A 14,723-nucleotide genomic window follows, 5' to 3' on the forward strand; every position below is an offset into this window, starting at 1 on the left:
TTCCAAGAGTCATTTGTTCTAAAGCAGTTTGTAAAAATTGGTTTTTGGAACAAAAGTCTAGTGGAACAAATATTTTGTGGAACTACAGATTATTTCCCAAAACAATCGGCTGTTATCGTGTCTTATCCACTGAGATCTATCTCAGTGGTCTTATCTCGTTGTATTATCGTGTTTTTTGTTGTTTTTAGTCAAGGTTTATAGATAATATAGATCACATTCTTTTAGGTTATGTTATGATATGATATTGTTCTTATCACTAATTGGTGGTCCATTTGTATATGGTTTCTAATTAACTTTTTTTGATTTAGTCATAATTTTGTTAGTTAAGTTTTAATTAAAATTGTGGTTTTTGGTTATAACATTATAATAATGTCTATTAAATTAAGTAACCATGCTCGTGGTTTAACTGGGGACGTTCAGAAACGATATTTAGACAAAATACTATTGTTAAATTCTCAAGATCCATACTTGTTGTTGAAAGACAATTGTGTACTTTGGACAACAGATTTAAACTTAGTGCCTTCAATTACTTACCCTGATATTTGTAACTACCTAGTATTGACTAAAAGTGCTTACACACTGGAAGAATTTAAAGCGTACAAAAGTCTAGATGCATATAATTTTTTTGTTAGTGGTTGGGTTTCAAATGTCAAATGGACTGTGGTAGATAGCTATGTTCTTGTAGTTGCTGAAGTAAGTCAAGTATAAAAATATATTTCTATGTTGTAAAAATTAATTTAAAAAGTATATAAAGGTTTCTGTTTTTCTTTAGATACTTACTGGTAACTAAATTTTAACTGCAGATTCTAAGTTAATTAGTTATCACTATTTGTTTTAAAACTACTTGGCAGTTGGCACACTACTTCTTTACAACATTTGACAGATAATAGATTACAGAGGCGCCGAAAGTTGATTTTACCTATGACACGTTTCATAGGTAAGTGGGTGGTTGGGTGGATACAATATAATTGAAGGCAAACACCTACTTTTTAAACAATTATACCTAATTATTTAAGAATATTTTATTTTTTGAGTGTATTGACTCAAAATAAAATTGTCTTATTATGTGTTTCAAAATACATCGGCGCCCCTGATAAATTACAATCATTATTCATTATAAGCCTATTGTTTCTACATTATTGTTATTTTCATTTAGGTAGCACATTCTCAAAGGTTAAATGACACTAAATTGCTGCCATGGGTTATAGTTGAGAATAATGGCAAGGTTGAAACTGCCCATTGCTTATGCATGGCTGGATTAGGTGAATGTTGTTCACACGTAGGAGCAGTCCTTTTTTATTTACAGCATGTATTTAATATAAAAAGTACAAAATCAGTAACAGATGTCTATGCATATTGGGCAGCACCATCTGTTGACAAATCTATCCCTAGTAAAATAAGTGAAATAAACTTTAATCATCCAAAGAACATGGCTTACACAATCCAAATTAAAACCAAAATCTAGTTACATACAAAAGTTACCTTTAACACTGAATGATTCAAATACATTTAAAAATTTCTTAGGAAAATTACAAACCATTAATAGTCAAGCTAGTATCTTGAAAGTTGTAACACCATTTAATTTAAAATTTGTAAAAAATAATTTTCCAAAAAGCTTAACAAATATTTTTAAAGATGAGTATGCCACATTAAGTAGAGAGGAATTAGTAGATATAGGTTCAAAATTAGATTTTTCTTTAAATGAAAATGATTGTTCTGATATAGAGAAATCAACAAAGCTACAATCAGAATCTAAAGATTGGTTTATGTATAGAAGTGGCCGTATTACAGCTTCTAGAGCTAAGGACATATGTACTGTTAAGTCATATGATTCAAATATTAGTCTTTTAAAAACAATATGCTATCCATCAACAAAACAGTTTAATAGCGCTGCTACTGATTGGGGTAAAATTCATGAAATTGATAGTAGAAATGCATACATAGAAAAATTAAAAAACCATCACATAAATTTTTCATTTACTATCTCTGGACTAATAATTAATCCAAATTTTCCATATCTTGGTGCCAGTCCAGATGGAATAATTAATTGTGATTGTTGTGGGAAAGGCTGTGTAGAAATAAAATGTCCTTATAGCTTAACCAAAGACAAAAATATAAGAAGTATGACCTATTTAACTAGTGGAAAGTTAAATAAAAATCATCAATATAATTATCAGGTACAAACTCAGTTGTTGATATGTGGTGTCACTTACGTTGATTTTTTAGTATGGTCATCATATGAAGATTGTTATATAGAACGTATTCAAATTGATTATGAAATATGTAATGAAATAGTGGCTAAATCAAAATGGTTTTTTTATGAAGCCATCTTACCAGAACTTCTAGGGCGGTATTTCACTAATACTGAAAGTTTGTCAGTAAAAAATAATATGGAAATAATGCAAAACACTGATACTGCTATAGAACCTTATAAATATTGTACTTGTAAGGAAGACAAAGGAGGTAAATCAATTATGTGTACACAGGAAAATTGCCCTAATCTTTGGTACCATTATGTATGTTTGGGAATTAAACGCAAACCAACATCAAAGAAATGGAAATGCGAATTTTGCAAATAACTTTATTAAAGTGTACTTGTTTATTTAAATAGGTTTTGAATGTACATATATATTTTTTTTTAATAAAATTATAATAATTTTAGCTTAAAGGTATAACTGAACTACACATATTTACTAATGCACAGCAAACCGTTACAATGGAATCTAGTAGACATGTCTCATCATCTTGATGTTTAAGTGTAGTTATTTGTACTGGACCATTTAAGATTTTAAATTTTGATCTAGTAAGACCAATTATTCGCTCAACATGAATTCTAACAGATGCAATTTTTCTGGTTTCTTCAACAGAACATGGATGCAACTGGGGTAAACCTTTTGTAAAAGCTGGAGTCTTTAATGTTGCACAGTGAAAACCAACACTTTCATTAATAGTAAATCCTCTGTCGGCCAAAACAACATCTCCTGGAATTAAATTATTTAAAAAGTTACAATTTTCAGTAATATGTTTATCACTAACTCTACCACCCCAACCATCTGATATATATGAAATACTTCCCTGGGGAGTTATAGCTATAAGATATTTTACAGTATTTTTATTTTTGTATGATGACCATGTTTGTGCCCTTGCTTTTAAATTTGATGGTTTTTCTATAGCAATCTCAAAACAATCAATAATAACAGCAACTGAATTTCCAAATATATTAAAAAATGATCTTGGCATTGTACTGCGTAGTTCTTCCCTCTCTGGCCAATATATTAGATTTTTAAACATGTGTTCTAACAATATGATCACTTTCCTGAAAATAATTGATGCTGTTGAACATGTTACATTAAATCTATATCCTAAATCAGTGAATGGAATATTTAATCTTAATTTCATTAGACACAATAAAAGTTTTTGAAATTCATTTAATCTCTGATTATTAGCAGTTAGTCCATGTTTAATGTGATCTAATACTAAATTAAAAACAGCCATTGATTCCAGTCCTGTGTAATATGTTAACATTTTTTCCCACCCAATAAATGTTTTCTCAGTTAAGTTAAAATAATCTACTTGATTTTGTAATTCAAAACACTTATCTCGTAAATTCTCCAACTCGTTGATATCATTTAGCTTAAGGTCAGTATTACAGGCTGTTCCACTTTCTTCAGTAGCATCGTTCGATATATCATTTGGTACATCAATGCTCATAGTGTGTTCAGAAGAATCAACCACATTTAATTGCGTACTATTTGGAAACAATTGGGTAGGTTTTAATTCCATTCTTCTACTTGCACGATTGTACCTTTAAATTGCAGGAGTAGTCGCTTTACCTAATATGAAAAAAAAAATAGTTAATTAAAAATTTAGAAAAGAAATATGAAAAAATTATTTACTTCTTTCAGAGTTATAACCCATGCTTAAGGTTGGTATCCAATCTGGATTTTTATCATCATTATAATTGGCTGGTTTACCTTAAAATAAAATAATTTAAATAAAAATTATAATTTATAATATACTTGATGAATACTTGTTTAATAATATGCTATCAATCTTATATATTATAGTGTAGTAATTTTATAAAAAAATTTAACTAATACAGCAGCTATAGGTACTTATAGATTATAGTTATAATTAATTTATTCTTATGTTTGTCCACATAATCACTAATTTGATAGTCTACAGATTAAATAGATCTTATGGTCCCTTTTATACAAAGTCAGTCTCAGTTATACAAGTATGATTATTAATTGTAGTCTGTAGATGGATAGGTAGCATATTAGTCAAAAACAAGTACCAAAACAGTCACTAAGTAACTATTGTTTATTTACAATAAAATATTTACCAGATTTAAAATGAACTGAACAAATCCTCATGTTCTTCAACTGACTATCAAGAACATCAGTTCTGTGTAATGCGTTAAGCCACGCTGTTCGCTGTTTTAATAATTGTGTTTTTAAATCTGAGGCAGCATTCACTTTAACCTTTGGAAACCGGTAAAATGACAACGATTTGTCCAAGGTTTTGTTTCCACAACCGAAAACGGCACAAAGAGTCGGCATTTTATTAAAATAATAATAACGAATTTATTCACAAACAACAAATTAATTCAAAGCTGAAAGAAGTGAAAACGTAGCAAACTACAGCAGTATTCGTTATTTGTTGGACCACCAATTAGTGATAACACATGATTGATAAGATAATTTAATTGTTTATATACAGCCCTATAGGTTGCCTCATAGTCGTGTAAACAAAACGAATCCCCCGCTTTCATTCCCCGTCGTGTGACGTCATTGCCGTACACCACGACGAATACAGAATACAATTTATATGCCTACCGCCGTATACGACACTTGTTTTATGTTTCGATTACTAAAGTCTAAAATGTTTAATTACTGTAAAGTGTTCTTGTAAGGATAGGCACGTAATGCTATAAATGTAAAATATAAATATTATATGAATAATACAAAAAATATGGAATTATTTTTATTTAAAAACACATAACAAACAAGTATAAAGTTATATTTTTATGTCATAAGTTTTCTTAGCTTTTGAAGTTTTTTAACTGTAAATTTGTTTTTCTTTTTGCTGCTAGAGTTTGCTGATGTTGTGTAGCATATTTCATTCGAATGAAGATCCTTTGCTTTACAAATGTATGTATAACTGGTCTATACTTTTCTTCAGTACTCATCCTATTCATTATTTTATTTAAAAGTTGTTTTACTACACCTGGTCCTTTAGGGATTTTTTGTTTAGTAATTTTTTTAAAAATTCTTTCAGCTCTACAAATATGTGTTTTCAAGTTATTACTACCCGGGTAGAAATAATTAATTGAAAATTGGTGTTTGGACCGTGTCCTGGCCCGTTGCAGGACCAGTGGTGTCAAGGTGGTGTTTTTGGTGTCATAAGTGTTTAAATAGTGACATGTATAGGGTTTGACCAATTCTGGACCACCACAATTGAATGGTGTCCTAACGGTGTCTACAAGAGTATGATATATTTTTATTTTAATCTGGCTACACTGTTTACGAATTTATTTATATAACACGGACAAACGGTTGGACCATCCCAAGTAGCAATAAATGTTTTTAAAATAATTTTAAAATATCATAACATTTTAAAAAAATGTTTTCTAGATAAATATTATTTATATATTTTTTATGTATATAAAATTAATTATTTTTAAAATAATATGTTTAAATCATTTATTATTAAATATTTTTATACATAACATTTATCAAATATTTCAAAAATATTTTTAACCGATTATTTTTGAATTAATATGTTAAAAACATTTGAACACAATTATTTTTTAAATAGATTATGAATAATTAATTCTAATTAATAACAATTATTATATAACATATATATTATATATATTATTATAAACATATATGTTTTATTATGTAGGTACCTACATATATATATTATATATTTAAAATGATATCAATATGTATGTATATATATATAAATATGATGTAGAACAATATTGTTCTACATCATATTTATACATATATGTATCGCATCGTATCATCGTATAATAACGCCACAGCGGCGCGCATATAATATAATAATTAATAATATAATTAATATACAGTTGCGGCGATATGAGTAGAATATGCGGGCTTGCGTCGCGCATATAGGTACAACTATAGGAGTGTAGGTAGATAATATATATACTATATGGCCAATATAATATATATATAATATATATATATAAATATATATTTATTTATTTACAATAATAAAATATAAAAACTCAAAATTTTCTTTAATATAATATAGGTAGCTAAAAAAATTGCAATATTTGGAAAGTTTTATGATTATTGTGCATAGAAATTGTTAGTATAATATTTATATATATAAACATTCAATACGAATTTTGTGCATCTACGATTATTCTTTTTAGAGTTACACCAAAAGAAAAAAATGATTTTTTTCGAAAATGTGTTTTATGTAAAAAGCTCAGTTTTTGTTTATTTTTCCTGTCGCGCTTAGAAACTATTGTGTATTTTTTACTTTGATATCCCAATAAATTATCAACTACCTATATATATCCAGTTACCAACCAGAAAAGATACTGTTGAAAATCTTATCACTTTTACTGTCCTATAAGGTGAAAACGGTGAAATGACACAAAATACACAAAACAACACATACCTACAACCTACGTCATTGTAAAATCAATACATTATTTAAATTGATGATGCTATAGGAATTTGAAACATTCACAAATAACTACTTAAATCACTCGTACCAATAATAATAAATAAATTTCAAAACCATATTTGACTTTATATTTTGAACAAAAATTAATAGAACTTTGAAAATATTGGAAATTTATCGTTTTTTATAAGTTTTTATTTCATAAAACTGTAATCTTTATGTGTATACTAAGATATAACAATTTAATGCCGATATACGTATACCTACGTATAAAATATAAATATTATTAATTGTATAGGTACTGAAATAAAAAATCAAAATTTTGATTCACAGTAATTTTTTTTATACATTTTGACGTAAATTTATTTCTTTTACAGCAATTTACACACTTAATTACCTACTTAATATAATATGTATAAAAAATAATTGGTTCAGCTATTAGCTAATCTGTATAATGAAAATTATTGGAATATAACTATTATGTTAAGTTAGAGAATTACAATATGAATAATATCTTGGTGGACTAAAATTTTTTACATGCATACTATCAAAATTTACAAGATTTTGAGTTTAAAATATTGGTAAAAATTACAAACAATTCGACTAAAATCGCTGAAATAAATAATACCAAAAAATCGATTATACTTATTTATTATTTAGTCGTTTTGTTTGATTGTACTATGTTTATTTATAAACTTGGCTGCACGACGACAATCATGACTATAATATAGCGATTAGCGATTATTGCGTCGTCGCGACAATGTGTATTATCTCGGTTTGTGTGGCAGCGTTTCCAGAACTGGGTATTTCAGACAACGAAAATTAATATAAATCTATTAATAATCCTACATAGTACATAGTTTGATATTAGTATTACACGATAATCATATAATATAATGACGTTCGTCGTTCGATGACAATATCATAATATCAATCACACGAATAAAACGTTCTTTTTATCCGCGATCAATATTCAATATCAATCATAATTCGTAGTTCGTCGGTGTGGTACTGTGGTAGTGATTTGTGCGATAATCGCATAGAATATATTATTATATTAAGTCTATGGATAATCACATAAAATTATATTAAACATTTAGAGGCATACAGACCGTGTATCCTCTTATTTTATTTTATTTACCTCATCTTCGTTAATACACTTCAGTGAAAAGCACGTGAAAAGTGTAAGGTTTTCCTGAGTCAAAACACATCAACACTGTCAGTACTAGTAAGTTTATAAATAATTATATTAATTGTATATTTGTATACCTATGTATAAATATAAATAATATTTTTACTATAAAAAAAATATTAATATTTGTCACTGAAGCTTCAGTAGTAGATATTAGGTAAGTTACTAGTAGTTACTTGTTACCTAATACCTACTTAGGTTTATGTGGTATAATATTATTTTATTATTATATATATTCATACATATTTTCTACAATAACTTTTAAATCTATATTTTACCATTTTAAATCCATCATGTTAATGTAGTTAATACCTATATAATTTCTGAAATTTGTATTGAAAAATTCAAAATTGTAAATGCAAAATAGATTGAAGATGAGTTTGTAGAATGTTAAAAAATGTCAAAACTTACTATATAGATACATAATTTAAAATCACCTTTTCAGTCTCACAAAATAATACAAATGCCTAGAAAATTATCAAAATTTCATGAATTGTCTGACAGAAGTAAGCGGAGGCGGGCTGATAAAGCTGGATGCTCTCACTTTTCTTATAGTGTATCTTCATCAGATAATGAAATAACTGCAGTCTCCCAATCTTCTGATAGAAATATCCAAATCCTTCCATTCGTTTCAAATGATCAAATAAATGTAAATTCAGATCCTTCTTATAATGATGATTTTTTTAATGATGATCAAGATCATTTCGGAAATATTAACAATGATTTTATTAGTAGTAGTTATAGTAGTTGTAGTAATAGTAGTAAAAGTAGTGATGAATTTATCCATGAACCGTATTTTCAAACAGGCCATGAAAGTGAATCTTCTACTGGCATTAAACATTTTCTTAAAAATTGGGCTATTAAACATAATGTAACAGAAGTGTGTCTTTCAGATTTATTAGTTGGCCTAAAAAATAATGTTGATGACTTATCTAAGTTACCATCTGATGCTAGGACTCTGTTGAATACAAATATAGCTTTTGAAAAAAGTGTTGTAGAACCAGGTAATTACATTCATTTTGGTCTGGCAATGCAGTTGAAAGTTTGATTTCTAATATACCATCATCTAATAATATACAGGACCTAAAACTTTTACTTAATATTGATGGATTACCATTATTCAAAAGTTCAGCCGGTCAAGTGTATCCTATATTAATTGCAATAATGAATGTTCCTCAATTAAAAAATATGGTGTTTCCTGTAGGAATTTATTATGGTATGCAAAAGCCTAATGATATATTTGATTTTCTTAATCCATTTATTAATGAGTTGGTTGATTTAATGACAAATGGTTTAATAATTGAGCCAGGAAATAAAATATCTGTTAAACTCATTGGTGTATGTTGTGATGCACCTGCTAAAAAAGATTTATTAGGTATCAAAGGACACGGAGGCTTTAATTCTTGCACTAAATGTACAGTTCATGGTAGAACAATTGAAAGAAGGAGAACTTTTACTGACTTGGACTGTCCAATGAGGACTAATGATGATTTTATAAATTGGGTAGATGTTAATTTTAGGCAATCAGATACACCATTGGTAAGGATACCTGATTTTGATTTTGTTAAATCAATTATTCTTGATTTTATGCACCTCGTATGAGTGTAATGAGAACAATGCTTTTAATTTGGTGCAATGGTGAACTTTCACATAAACTATCGCGACAACTTATTCAAATAATATCAGATTTTATGAAAAACAATAGTAGAAGTTTACCTGTGGAGTTTGTCAGGCAGCCTAGGGAATTAAAATATTTATTGCGATTCAAAGCAACAGAATATCGTTATTTTTTATTATACTTGGGGCCAGTTGCTTTAAAAGGAGTTTTGAGTGATGAAAAATATAATAATTTTCTTACATTACATGAAGCGATTTCAATTTTGTCAAATCCAAAAAAATGCAAGATTCCAGAATTAACAGAGTATGCCAGAAAGCTTCTTTGACATTTTGTGCAAAACTTTATCAACTTATATGGCGAAATATTTATTACACATAACTTCCATGGCCTCATTCACTTAACCGATGATGTAGAATACTTTATAGTACCATTTTAGACTTAATTTCTCTCGATACAATTTCAGCGTTTCCATTTGAAAACTACCTACAAACTATTAAAAAAATGATTAAAGGAAAGAATAAACCCCTTGAACAGATTGGAAAGCGTTTATGTCAGATATTTTCTATCCATTTAACATTTCCATCCACTGATGTATCCAATTTTCCAAAATTTAAAAATATTCATTCCAATGGGCCTCTGCCGCTTCACTGCAGTGGTCCACAATATTCTATACTGCTATTTTCTAATTTTACTATTAAAATCTTACCACCAAATAATTGCTGTGGTACAAAAAAAGGTGATATTATTATGGTCGAAAATATTTGTTATTATACAAAGCTTAACTGTTATGTTATTGTTGGTAGAACATTTTTAAATAAAAATGACTTCTTCAAAAAACCTTGTGAAAGCTCTTCCCTAGGTATTTTTGAACTTCAAAAGCAGTCTGTTCTCAAATGTTTTCCCATTACTGAAATAATAACTAAGTATGTTTTCTTTAAATACAAACAAAGTTATATCACTTTTCTACTACTTCATACAGCTTAAATAAATAAACCACAGAGTAATAATATTTAAAAATATAATAAAATAAACACTACCAATTATGTACATAATATTTATAATTTACTACTATCTATTATCTATGATAATAAAAATCAATCTGTCATTCTGTCCATTGTATTTTGTGTATAAAGATTGAAACTTAGCTAGTTCAATATTGTCCTCATATTTTTTTAGTATTCCTTAAACCTTTCCCCTTTTTAAAATTGTCACGTTTTTTAGTTAATTCAAAATGTGGATATTAATCACTTAATTGATGACGGAGAAAAAATGCCAGATGTCATTCCCAATGCATGGAAAATTAACCAATCAAGCAGCTGGTATCCTAAAAACTTAAAATCTAATGTCATAAATTCTTTAGCGCGGAAGCAAATTATGCCAGACCATACTAGTGAAGACTGGGAATATTGTACTATGCAAATTATAGAGTATAAGTGAGTAATATACCATATAGGTAATATAATATATACCAATATATTATTTTATTTGTTTAAATTACAATATATAATATATTGACTTTAAATTATTCTGAAATAGGTAAATTAAAAATTACCTTTATTGAATTAAGTTTTTTTTCTGGATTTTTAGTTAAATACTTATAGGTATATAATATAAAATATACTAATTATAGGTGATTTTCAAATTGGTCTTAAAATGATGGTGAAGTTGGCAAAAAATTCTCAAAATTCACATTCTGATTATGAACAGAGAGGAAGGGGAAAAAGAACTAAGTGTTTGTCATCAAAGCGTTTATTCGACAACTTAAATAGTGATTGTTCTGTTGATGAAGACTTTGAAGCATTAAATAGCAGCAAAAAAAAGTCAAAAACGCACTAATACGTATCATTTCCTGATTTTCCTTCAATCATAAAAGGTGATAAAACACAATAATTATAGTTTAACTCAGATGACACGATCATAATGTTGAGTTATGTGAAGTATACTTTTCTTTAATGTTATATAATTTCTATAGATACTAGTGATGATATACTTCTAAATACTACTAATTTTACACCGCCAGCAAGAGAAATTTTATTGCCAAGTCAAGATAATATATCTAACAATGAAATTTCAATTACAACTGCAGTATCTACTCCAACATGTTCTACAAGTAAGTCAGATGTTAAAATGTTTTCATTCATAGGGTGTTCCCACAGTTATAATTATTGTTTATATGACATAAAATATTTTTTAGGCAACATATTTGCAACAAATGTTTTTCAATGTAAATTAGCAAAAAAATCCCATTCTTGTACTTTTCAAAATGCCATTATTAATAATCAAGAAACCCTGCTACTTTCTATGGCCCATCAACTTTGTAAAATATCTGGTAATTATTAAAAAGGAGTTAAATTAACCAGAATGCATATTAATTATTTTCATTTTACTTATAGCTGAAAACAAGAAAATAACTTCTAACAAGTTTTATATCAAACAAGAATTAAATTCATTTATTGAGAGTAAAAAATTAAGCCATTGCGATGAGCATGAGCCAACCAGTTCCACTGCTAAAGAAAATGCGCTAGCAACATTCCCTTTAAAAAATGAAGATGAACTTATGTTAATTGAATCAAAACTAGTATCTGAAGATTTATCATTCACTAATAAATTGGTATGTAAATAAAATTTAAAATTATTATTTTTTTTTGTTTATTTCAATGAATTGTTTGGTCCCCATAATATAACCATAATAGTATACAATTTCATATTCCTTTATTATATCATTATTTTATATAGGTATTTGAAATCATAAATTATAATAATTATATTTTTAGCTAACATAAGGTGATTAAATTATCTAGCTATTTGGACAAATGCCGTATAATATTTAATAATCAACAATTTATTATTATTCTTCAGTTTGTATGTACACTATTTTATTATTTTAGTGTATATGTATTAACTGTACTAATCTTAATTTTCCTTTGACCAATTAAACCCTTAACTTAAAACAAAATAAGTTTATGAAAACAAACAATAATCATTTATGTATTACAAAATGTAACATTTTCTCTATAATTATTTTATATATGTGTATACTGTATTTTATAGGTAACTTCATTTGTATTTGCATCTGAAGGAAAATCGATTCAAAAAGTTACAACAAATATGTTAAAAACCATATTTTTTTATGAGCTAGCTTCAGAGTATAGCTGGAAAGGCCAGAAAAACAAAAAAAAATTACATACTTTGAACATTTTTAAAGTAATTATTGGTAAATACAAATTAATTTCATTTAGCATTTATAAAATAGTTAATTTTTCTTATTTATAATTATTTTTTAAATTAATTGTTGTTGATCAACTTATCAATTAAAGATCTATAAATTACATTTTAAATTTACGAGTATAAATCTTATTTAATAATAAAATTATTTCCTGCATAATAACACTTACATTTTTATTTTATTTAAAATAAATTAAAATATTTATAGTAGTTTCATTGTAATTTCATACTCTAAGAGATTTAAGTATTAATTACCTCCTAATTCATACCTCATTTAAATGAGTTTTCTTATTTTTTAAGCTAATATTATATTTATTTATATTAGATGCAGTCGGCAGAAAGTTTCCTAACGAAATTAGTGTGAAATGTTCTGTTATTCAATCAATTCAAACATGGTTTGCTCGAGCACCCTATCAGTAAGTATTTTGTATTATTAATATATACGCAATGAAACCTTTTTAAAAGGACAAATCTTCATATCTACAAAATAGTATTTAAATTGTTGTTTTAATTTTAAATCTAAACAAAATGCAATCATGAATAATTTTAAAAGGTGTATCATTTAAATTTATTGTAATTAATATATATATATTATAATATATATATACTTTTTTAAAGGATTGAAGACGTATTAAAAAAAAAAAAAACAGGAAAACCGCACTGAAGACGATAATAGAGTGGCTAATCAACACAAAATGTCACCTCAAAATTCTAACAATTAGATAAAACATGACTATCAAGCAATCATTTTTAAAGAAGAACTAATTTTAATTTTGTTATTTTTATAAACAATTTTTATAATAATCAATATTTAAATATAATATATAATATAATCTTATATTTATGAATTAAAATTATTATTTATTATTTTATTAATAAAGGAACAAAGGATACATTCATATTATGACTTATTTTCTATAATTATTTATAGTTATATAAATACTGAGTATTTAAAAATTTTAATAATAATAATCAATGGTTGTACATACCCTTTTTACCTTTCTAAGCAACATGCTACTTTTTGGGGACTGGCCCCATTCTATGTGTTCAAGGTGTCAAAGATGGTTCTTGGTAAACTAGAAAGTCATCTAGTTTATTAATAATATTTAGAAAAAATCTATTTTTCATCATTTTAAAATATTAAAAAATGCTTTTTTTTCATAATTTTAAGGTATTAAAAATATTTTAAAATTATTTATTAGAATAAATTTTAATATTTTTAAATCATTTTAAAATGTTTAAAAAGTGTTTTAAAAAAATATTTTTTCCACATATTTAAAATAATGTTTTAATATTTTAATTTGAATGGAAAACTGGCCATTTGAACATTTTATTAACGTTTATAAAATAATAAATAAACCATTTTCAAACGTTTTTTTTAACATTTAAAAAACATTTTTTTGCTACTTGGGATAGAGTAATTAATTAATTAATTATTTAATTACCTATTCTATGGCTTAGAGAAAATAATGAACTCTAGGCTGAGAAGTAATATTATGTCATGTCATCTCTACTGTACTACAACTGTCCGATATCCGAGATTAGTATTTTAGACGTTAATAAAGTACAACGTAAAGCACTAAACTAATAACTATTCATTATTATAGTGATTTTGAGTCTTTGAGACAAGTAAGTTTAGTATTTATTTTATATAATTATAAACTATTGTAATTTGTATCTATTACATTATATTGTATTCAACGCACATACAGTTATGATTGTTTCATTATATTATGTTCTAAAATAATAAAATCTAACAAAATATATAGATACCTATTCATAGGTTAGTTGGTCTAGACCAGGAATGGTGTGAACTGGTAGGTACCTATAGTAACAAAAAAAAAAAAATTGTTTTTTTATCTAAGTTTACAAGTCAGTATGACATAAAAAATTAAAAAAATACACCTATTAATTAATATAATCAGCTTCTTATTTACAAAAATTACAAAAATATTTACACTTATGAGTTTATGATGTTATAAGTTATTTAATAAGATTTGTTAACATAATTATGTAAGTATA

At 26.4% G+C, this 14,723-nt stretch overlaps 2 pseudogenes; one reads left to right on the forward strand and one right to left on the reverse strand.

Annotated features, from left to right (window-relative positions):
• Positions 1–2,576: 2,576 nt before the first annotated feature.
• Positions 2,577–4,694, reverse strand: LOC126553186 (uncharacterized; annotated as a pseudogene).
• A 4,328-nt stretch (positions 4,695–9,022) lies between these two features.
• On the forward strand, positions 9,023–13,437 carry LOC126553190 (uncharacterized; annotated as a pseudogene).
• Positions 13,438–14,723: the final 1,286 nt, after the last annotated feature.

Source organism: Aphis gossypii, unplaced genomic scaffold (genome assembly GCF_020184175.1).
Source record: "Aphis gossypii isolate Hap1 unplaced genomic scaffold, ASM2018417v2 Contig00092, whole genome shotgun sequence".
Lineage (NCBI taxonomy): Eukaryota > Metazoa > Arthropoda > Insecta > Hemiptera > Aphididae > Aphis > Aphis gossypii.